Source organism: Danio rerio, chromosome 4 (assembly GCF_052040795.2).
Source record: "Danio rerio strain M-AB ecotype USA chromosome 4, GRCz13ab, whole genome shotgun sequence".
Taxonomy (NCBI): Eukaryota; Metazoa; Chordata; class Actinopteri; order Cypriniformes; family Danionidae; genus Danio; species Danio rerio.
Genome location: NC_141024.2, coordinates 58,273,751 through 58,284,202, shown reverse-complemented (window position 1 = coordinate 58,284,202; position 10,452 = coordinate 58,273,751). Strand labels below are relative to the sequence as shown.

The window sequence follows — 10,452 nt, the reverse complement described above, 5'->3', positions numbered from 1 at the left end:
CCACAAAAGCAGAGATTTGGCTTATCTTTAACTGCTTAAGATCAATTTGCACCAGATCAGCAAGAGACAACATTTGTTTGAGTTTCCTTCATCGACTGGCCTCAACGAAACACGGCATTCCTGATTGATTGGTGACTCAGCTTCAGTGACGTCCTTAGGATTCACTCACTTGTGAGTAGAAGTTGTCCTGGGTTACCGGGGTGACAGACGCTGCTGAGAATCGGTTTGCAAAAGTTGTTTTGTGGTTTCGGCGGTTTCTAAACTTTAAGAGGTTGCATGGAATGTTCTTTGCGACCTGATTAAATGGCGGTGCAGTGTCCGAAAGCAAGGCGAGAGGAGGCAGAGCAGCTGTGAGCATGAGCAAGCTAATGCAAAAAGCAAAGTTTTACTGTGGCAGTAGGTTTTTGATCTGGTTTGGTCCATCCCAATGGCGCTGTCTTCAAATGAGCAGTTGCCATAGAGGGCGGGACCATGCCTTGTACCATTATGCTCAGGGTAAGTCATTAACAGACTGCTTAATAATTTCATGTGGTAAAATATCTTGTAAGTTTGTTACTATCTTACATCAAATGTTACAAGACAAATACTGTTTCTGATACTAGATTTTCATTTACACCAATGTATTGCAAATATCTCTAGCGTTTGTTTTGTACCAGACATCATACATTTCAGACACATAAAGAAGGATTCATCTGCTATAATGGTTTAAAACCATTGATTAGTTTGGTTGCTACAAACACATGTAGTATTCAAAGAAAGCCACTGCCCCAGAGGGACAAATTTAGTGATCTCCTTAGGTCTCTGGAATTTTTGTGAGGTAGCACACAATTCTTAAATTCACAAACCCAATTTTTATTAATTCACAAATTGTCTTTTAATTTATGAATTGTTTTTGCAAATGAATAGAGCTGTGCATGGATTAATGTTATAGAGTTTTTTTTATCTATTTTTGAGACTGAGAAACTTACATTTGAGAATATTACATTTACATTTAGTTGGGAATGGGAAGACATTCCTCCAGCATGAAACAGTCAATGAAAAGGTTTTGGAAAGTGATTTATAGCTTGTGCTCACTCACAGATTGCAGGCTTCTGGAGGGGATGTTGACCTTCAGCAGTAGGTGGAGGTAAGAGGTGGCAGAGTCAGTGATTTTAACTTGATTTGAGCCTTGAACAGTAACCAATGCAGAGATAAAGAGAGGAGTTACATGGGCTCTCATTGAAGACCAAATGAGCTGCAGCGTTCTGGAGCATCTGTAGAGGATTAAGGGTGCAGGATGGGAATCCAGCTAGAAGAGCACTGTTGGAGTGCAGCCTTGAAATAACAAGAGTTTGCACTAAAAGTTGTGCTGCATGATCTGTTAAGAAGAGTCACATTTTTCTGATGTTAAAAGTGCAGATCACCATGATGGAGCTGTGTTAGCAATATCCTTTTTGAAGGAAAACTGATCATCCAGAATCATTTTTTACCGAACTACATGGGGTAATTGTAGATGATCACAGCTGGATTGAAAAATTTTGTTCAATGTGTGGAGTTCCAGGGAAGTTGATGTAATCAGCAAATGAGTAAACAGTTGGTGATGTTTTTTTCCAAGCCGATATCCTTCAGGCAGTTTGATGTGAGTTAAACATTTGAAAATTTTGTTGAAAACAGCCCTTTGTAGGGTTTTGGCAATAAATAGAAGGAGAAAAACTGGTCTGTATTTTTCATCCAATGACGTTAAAGGAATTTGAATAGTGAGCTTACCGAGGCCTGTGTAACCCTGCCGGCCCTTCACCAACCAACCTGCTCCAAGCTGAGATCAAACTGGCGACCTTCCGCACAGCAGTTGCTCTAACAAGTAGGCTAAAGACCATGGCCTCTAGTGTCTGTCGCCAAATCCAAATCAAATTACTTTTATTGTCACATCAGCAGCAGCACGTAGGCTGTGATGAGTGAAAAGCATAAGTGCTGGGGTCCGTTCTTTGTACCTAGCTTAAATGATCTAAGATGATTTGGTAGATGCTGGATCTTTTAATCCTGATAACTGATCTCTCGCTAATTTGGTTCTTCAAACAAGTTCGTAAATCAGATTAGAATGTCTGGATAAACTGATCTGAGATCGCTGCATGTGTTGTGAAGGACAGATCTATCGATCCTCGAAATCATGATCAGCAATGCAACGATTGGCTGATGGCACAGCAGCGTGATGACATCATCTGAGTAATATTCAATTATCCATGTGAGCAAAATTACAAAAAAAAATTTGCAGTAAACGATTTGTTAAATATAACATGCAATAACTTTTCACATTTGTTGTGAGCTGCAGGCTTTACACTTTCATGTGTCAAGAGTATTCATCATGTATTTCAATGCATATCAATGTATTTAGTTCTACATTTAGCAAAGACTTTCTTTATAGCCATTTTTTAATCGCTGTATGGAATAACTGGATGTTTACAAAAGCATTTTGATAGTGGTAAAGGCATCTGCAACTTTTGTGAAGCATAATCACTGGCATATTAACTGTCAAAACATATGACTACATTAATGTAATATTTATTTTTTTTAAAAGTCACATATTCTGCATTTCTATTATCATACACAATTTGTACTAAAGCGATCTAAAAAGTTATTGTCAATAAGTTTTCTCTTTGCTCCACCAGGTGGCAGTCTTTGTACTTTTTGATTTTGAGGGTGCAGACTGCATAAGTTTTATTACAGTTTTTTACAATGGCTATGACACTTTTTTCAATACATTTAACAAGTTTGCTAAACTCTTAACGCAGCAACACACCTAAAATACACAATTGGCAAAACAGTTAATTTTAAGCTCAAAATCACACATTATAAACTAAACCTCTAAACTACTTTTCAAAATACAATAATAAACGAACACACTACACCATGTCTAACAAAACACTGCAAACATGTTTCAAAATGAAATTATTGTTCAAAACACAAACACATGTTCTCTTCCAACATAAACATTCAGTCAATCAGAACACACTGACAATAAAAACACTATCATCAGCTGACATTACAGAAACTCCATTAGTTTATGTGTCAGCTCTGCCCTTATATTTGAAGTCTCGTTACAGTTTTGTTTTGTTGGGTTAAGTAAATGCATGCATTTTCTTTCGTTTACGGCAAAAATTCTATACAAAACGAAGAAAAAAAATTGCTTTATAAAATTTACAGTTTATGTAAAAAAAAAATACAGACACAGAATTTCTGCACTACAGACTTTTTTTGCAGAAGGACATCAGTGCAAACAGGAAAAGCACCACAATTATAATAAAATAACAAAGTAATCTTCTATTCTGCCCGGTCTTTTGCCACATGTTCTCATCCACATTATACTTGATATCTTCTGAGGCCCGGCACGGTAACTGTGGCCCTTTGGCCTATTATGTTTTTCCTACGTTGACATCCCCAGCCTTGTCAACATTCAAAATTTCATGTGGTACTTGATTGGCCTCTAACTTCATGACTCTCTGAAAGTAATTAGACACAGTGTATGCAAATGCTGTACTGTATATGTACTGTATGTACTAATGAACTCCAGGTTTAAAGAGTAGTTTACTGCAAAACACACTGTGTATAGTACAGTAATGACTGTATAGCATAATCTTACATGGACGTATTGGTGACAGAGTTTTTTGATGCGCTCACTGTTCCTTTCAAATACCTCAAGAGTCCTCTATTAGAACATATGATCATGTGATTGGAAAAACCAAAACAAGACATGAGTGTGCTTTCTAGATGGGAATCAGCTGTCATATATATATATATATATATATATATATATATATATATATATATATATATATATATATATATTTTTTTTTTTTTTTTTTTTTTCAGTTGCCAATGAGAAACAGCATATTGCAGTTGTATAAATAAATAAAGAAAATATATATATATATATATATATATATATATATACACATACACACACACACACACATTTATTTATTTATTTATATAACCGCAATATGCTGTTTCTCATTGGTAATTGAATAAAATACAGGGAATAAACTTGTGTTTCAATTCACAATTAGAAAAGCTGTTCCTTTTGACTTTATCCTATATAATTTCTGTTTAGAACATGGTGTTATCTGTTCTGACATACTGTGTTAAAGCATTTGTAAATTTGACTGTAAAATTACATTGTTTTGTTCTGGGTTGTGCTTGTGTGTAAAAGAAGTTAAAGCATTTTAAATTTGTGTTAACTGGATGCATTTTCTGTCAAAACAACAAGAAATGTGTTAATTGTATAGCCCACGAAGACGGATGTTGTGCTAACTGTGTTAAGAGTTTAGGAAACTTGTTAAATGTATTGATAAAAGTGTCATAGCCATTGTAAAAAACTGTAACAGTTTATACATAATACCCAGTTACAGTTTCTCATGATTGCTAACACACTAAAATTAAACTTTTCCTAAAATTAGCAAAACCGTACAGTCATGGAGCAAAACACAAGGCTAGATCTGCACAACTGTAAGCACATTGTCAGCTTCACACTTTTTGCAAAACATTACACACAGTCATTTGCAAATCACTAAACACACTTGGATGCTTTTGACACAGAAATTTTTCATAATGGAATTTCCTTTCAATGTCAAAGCAAAGGCCTTCAAATGAGCACACACATGAACTATAGGTCAAACACAGCCATCAGGTGTGCACACACACTGCTGCAAAACTGTAGACACACCAATGAGCTGTAACCACAATAAAAGAAGCAATATAGGTATAACCATATATGGCATACCAAAATGTTTATATCATTTGTATAAATATTACCATTTGGAATAAAAAGCTATAAATAAGAAAGGTAAAAAGCACTTAATTGCAAATGAAACATAACTGAGGATAAGTGAAGACACTGATAGAGAATGAATAGGTATAATAAAGCAGGAATAAGTGTACGCAATGTGCTGCAAACCCTTGAAGCAGACGCAGACGCGACGCAGACGTCACGTTTAAGCAGCGGAACAGTAATGTGGCAGACAACATGTTCGGCAGACACAGACGTCACATTTGGCAGACGCAGACGTCACGTTCAGCAGACGCTGAATCTGCCTCGTAATAAAGCTTTAGCTGCATCCCATAAGATTATAGGACTTACTTCCCCATTATCATTATTCTTTAAGTATAATTTCTGATTTAATTTGGGCCACTACTTCTGTTTTCCCTAGTATACTTGTATTTTGCCTGTGTCTGTCCCTGCTAAACATAAAAAAATCCTACTGTAAACTGCATGGGGTGAAGAATAATAGGAGTATTCTCGTTTTGAGGGGTGAAGATCTCTCCAAACATGTAATACTCCAAGATCTTTTAATGAATTCTTAAAACTTCTTAATTAAGCCGTTTTAATTCTTTTATTATTGGAAGTGTGCTTTTGTTGGTTATGAACTATATTGAAATCATCTGCACATATTGTTATTCCCTTAGTTTCCATAGCCAAAAGGTTGATAATTGTATTGAACAGTGTTTTACTGCCAGAGGGTGCATAGATATTTACTAAAGTGATTAATTGTTCATTTAGTTTTCTCTGAAGCAAAATATATCTGCCTTCTTTATCTGATATCTCTTTTAGCAACTCAAAATTAAGAGAATTATGTACTGATATTGAAACTCCCTTTTTATTATTTTTCCTAAAAGAACTATAGAAAGTTTGTGTATATCCAAATTTTTAAAAGTTTATTACGTTCAGATGGGGAAAGGTGTGTTTCTTGCAAGAATATGATTTGATTTTTTTCACGTTTTATTTTGGCTATAACCTTACTCCTTTTAATTTGGTTATTTAACCCATGTACATTTAAAGATGCAATTTTAACATATCTTTGCATAGTAATTTCAGAAAGTTAAGTTGGCAACCTTTAGAACTTACAAAAATGATAATAAAAATAAACAAAGAAAAAAGAACATTGGCTTTCAAAGTTGTGGATCATGTTTTACCCAGCAAAACCCAGCTCCAGTCCTGGGGAGAAGGATTTATTCCTGCCTCTTGCAGGGGCCCCTCATTTCTAACATACAAATGTAATCACTTGTCCCCGGTCTTTTTTCTTTTTAACTCAGATTATTAAGTTAAGTAAATATTATTTTAAACAAAATGATTTCTATATCCACTCGAGGATTCCAACCAACTAGGAATCATGAGGATTGTTCAAATACAAAATGAAACATATTCAGTCCAGAACAACGTAGTTTTTACCTTTTAAATGACTCAATCGAGAAGAACACATATTCAAACAAATTGTAGAATGGTTAGAGTTCAAGTATTTCAGCCGAAGTCAGTTCGCACTTATAAAGTAGTTTGAAATAGTGTTATTAGTAAGTTGTGTATCGTAACAGTGCCTCCGCATACCTCTTTAACGTTAACAGTCAGCAGTGTTTCTCAACAGTTAATCTTCATTCGGTGTTTGTCTCTGAAAGCTCTTCAATCTTTCCCGAACACGATCAGGAGCGATCCGTCCAGCTCTTAGCCACTAGGTACGGCGTGTCAGTCTTTCTTACCATCGACACCGGGGGTCTTCGGATACCTGCTGCGTCATCGTCAGATCCACCGTATATCCTCTCTTATTCAAATCTTTCGTAGCTTCAGCCACGCTTTCGTAAAGTTGTGGTCCTGTCTCCCAGTGTATTCGCATCTTGGCTGGATAGGGCGTCTGAAATCAGATTTTGATCTCCTTGAGGACTTTTTTCACTTCTTTATATTCCTTCAGTTTTGCATTAATCTCCATGGGGAAATCGTGCGCAAAGAAAATCGGCTTGCCATCGTGTTGCGGTTCTTTTGCCCAGGCAGCTTGCAAGATCTTATCTTTAGTGTACTGCAGGAAATTGAATATAATCGATCTTGAAGTATTATTATTTTGAGGTCTAGGACCGAGAGATCTGTGCGCTCTCTGTACCTGCAGGTCTAAATCGGAGTCCAGTGAGAGCTTAGTTTTTAGCAAAGACGTGATGAAATTAATCATGGACGTCCTTTCTGCTCCTTCTTTAATACAGTATATTCGCATATTATTTCGTCGTGATCGGCCCTCGAGATCTGTGACCTTATTCTGCATCATTTTTTGCTCTTTCAAGGTGTGCAGTAAGGCGTCTTTTAGTTCAAGGTTTGCCAACTCGAGTTTAGTTTATTCGCTCCTCTGCTTCATTCAGTCTTGTGCCATGTGACTGAATATCTTCGGTGATGCCTTCTAGCTTCTGGTTTATGTCGCTTTTCAGCTTGTCCACTTCTGTTTTCATATCCTTTATGAACTCTTCTTTGAATTGGCTGAATTCTTTTCTTAAATCCGTCTTCAGTTCGGAGATATCTCTGCTGAGTGCTCTCACTGCTCGCAAAGTTTTGGCGCCATGTTCTTTCTCAGGTAGTCCTAACTTGTCGTTATCATTCCTCGTCTCCTTTTCCTCCTCGCTTAATTTTGGCTTTGAATTCCCCTTTTTAGGTTTTGCCCTATTCATTTTGAAGTCGTCTAGCGCAAAGCTCACTTGAATTGGTAAAAGTATAAGGGCTTTTTGGACACATTGACCAGGAGAGTACGTTCTATGCTGCCATCTTACCGCTCACCCAACTATGGCATTTCTGTATGTATTTGCAGCTATTTTCAGAAAAGGTGACATTAAATTTTGCAACAACATCCTTCAAAACGCTAAGAGGGTGTGAGTAAAAAAAATTCCAAGGAAGCATCAGGCTCTCTCAAATGCCAGAACACACGAGCGACAAGGATGGGATTCGAACCCACGCATGCAGAACACAATGGATTAACCACTCGGCCACCTCGTCATGTATTTTCCTTTCTTGTCTGGTGGAGGCTGGACTGTGGCACATATTTGTATATGTATGTTTCTGCAACCATTTTTCAGTAAGATGACTTTCAGTTTTGCCGTATGAATGACAGAGCATATGAACGACAAGAATGGGATTTGATGGGACTCGGCCACCTCGTCAGGTATGTACTCACTTTACTGATGGGGGCTGGACTACGGCATTTCTGTATGTATTTGCAGCTATTTTCAGTAAAGATGACATAAAATTTTGCAACAACATCCTTCAAAACGATAAGAGGGTGCGAGTAAAACACCTTCCACGGAAGCACGCGTCACCAAAATTGAAATGAAATGTTACATTTTATATTGTTGAAAAAGATATCAATATTAAAAAATGTCTATATTAAATGTGAAATATATTTATTTGTTTACATATAGTCAGTGAAACACTATTCAGTGTTTATTTAACTCATCTGGTCATCGTCTGTTTCTTTTAAAGTCTTTCAATTTAATATTAAGCCTTGAAGGGCAAAAACTTAATTTAATTCACAGGCCATATAATTCAATAAATACAATTCAGTAATTCATATAAAGCATAAAATGTCATAAATATTAACATATTAATTAGATAAAACTAACATCTGCACTGGAAAAAAATATTTAGCCCAGCTTTGTAAGCTCAATTTAAACAAGAAAAATATTCATCCTAAAACATGAAATAAATGTTATAGAAACCAAAATTTTACTTTCTCAAGTATCAAAATATTGTTACAACACCAACTTATACATTTTTTGATTGTATTTCTTGAAAAGTAAAGCTTCAATGAATGATCTGGCAGATAGAACCTCATAATTCCAAGTGGAAAATGACTTGTGTTTTTTACTTCAATTCGCAAGTGCAAAGTAACTGACATGACAGAGACCTTAAGGGTTCTCTAAATGCAAATGATCAATGTATGAAAGAGAAATGCTACACACACATTGTTTGATATATGGAATGCAAAAACTTTTAAGCTCAATATCACAAAATCATTCAGAACGCAGATAGAACCTTATAATTCTAAAATGACAATTTGCCAAACCTATTTTACACAATCTCATTTCACTTAATAAACAGTTTTGTCTTAAAATATAATCAAAATTCTCTAAAACTGGACTTTTCCACCAAAAATTCTCTAAAACTGGACTTTTCCACCAAGCTCTCATATTTTGCCATATTTCCTTCTTTTAGATATTGGGATATAATCTTTTCCAGTACTCTTCTGCTTTGGGTGTAACAAACACGTCTTTAGATAAGCAAGAATAAAACATTTTTAGTATACCATCTTTGAAAGCATATTGATTTTCTTTAAAGTTAATCACCCTTCCTTCATCGCTGTGCATTTCCAATTTATTCTCTATCTTTGACAAGAGTTATTGAAAATCAATTTACTAACTTGAAAAAAAATAGACCAAAAGAATGGAAAGAAATTATAGAAAACAACAGAGAGACCTTCTGCAGTTGCTATTGATCTATTTAATGTCTCCTACATGACATGGAGTCCTACAACTATTGTGTTGTACTGATGTCTACACCTACAACAACCAAAAACCCAACCTCACAGTAACCTGTTGTGTTTTAGCAACATCTACACCAACCACAAGCCTAAACCCCACGTTACGGTAAACTTTTGTGTACCCTAAAGGTCTGCACCGACCACAACCCTAAACCTTGCCTACTTAAAAAGCTTAGCCATGGAGCCTGGATGGCTGAGTCGGTAGAGCATCAGACTTTTAATCTGAGGGTTCAGGTTTCAAGTCCCAGTTTGGGCATATAAGACCCTTTTTGTGGAGCCACAGCTTTTGCGGTTGAGCTATTGCTTGCCGAAAGTTTCATCTGGATGCACCACACCACACGTGTGCTAGCCATGAGGACATGGCAGTACATGTAGTTGTGGCCGAGTGGTTAAGGCGATGGACTCGAAATCCATTGGGGTTTCCCCGCGCAGGTTCGAGTCCTGCCGACTACGTGCTGTCAGTGCGCAGTATTTTAATTTGCGACCTTCCTTGATTGTTAACAACTCCATAGTTTCTTGTGAAAAGGGATGTGATGGTAGGCAAAAGCCACAAAAATAAATCGGCAGCCATGGTCCCTAACTGCCCTGGAGGCCCTCCATTTTCAAAGACATTTGACAGAGAGTGAAGGTCCAGTGGTTGTCCCATAGCTTGCCGTGATCGTATAATGGTTAGTACTCTGCGTTTTGGCTGCAGCAACTCCAGTTTGAATCCGGGTCACAGCAGATTTTTCAAGGTGATATTGGCGTTGGACTCTGTGTTGCCATCCATAATCTCCAGCCTCCTTTTAGTGCAGGCTGTGCTAATGGCACGTCCTGAATGTTTACGTTTCCTAAAGTGTGGAAGACCAGGGATTCGATATGAGCAACAGGACCTTTGATGCCAGCATGCTGTGTAGATAAGCATTGATCAAGTCAGGCTTCTAAGGCATGGAAGGAATCTTTTCAATTGTTAAGTCTTCATTCATTGCCACAACAACAGTAACCCCTTCTGCAGTTGCTGTTGATCCATTTAATGTCTCCTACATGACATGAAGTAAAACTATTGTGTTGTACTGATGTCTACACCTACAACAACCATAAACCCAACCTCACAGTAACCTGTTGTGTTTTAGCAACATTTACAACAACCACAAGCCTA

General features: G+C 36.8%; 1 non-coding gene across 1 annotated transcript; it reads left to right on the top strand.

Moving 5' to 3' along the window:
• The first annotated feature begins 9,685 nt into the window (after window positions 1-9,685).
• Window positions 9,686-9,767, top strand: trnas-cga (transfer RNA serine (anticodon CGA)). Its single transcript has one exon. It is a non-coding gene; the product is annotated as a tRNA-Ser (tRNA).
• The last annotated feature ends 685 nt before the right edge of the window (window positions 9,768-10,452 follow it).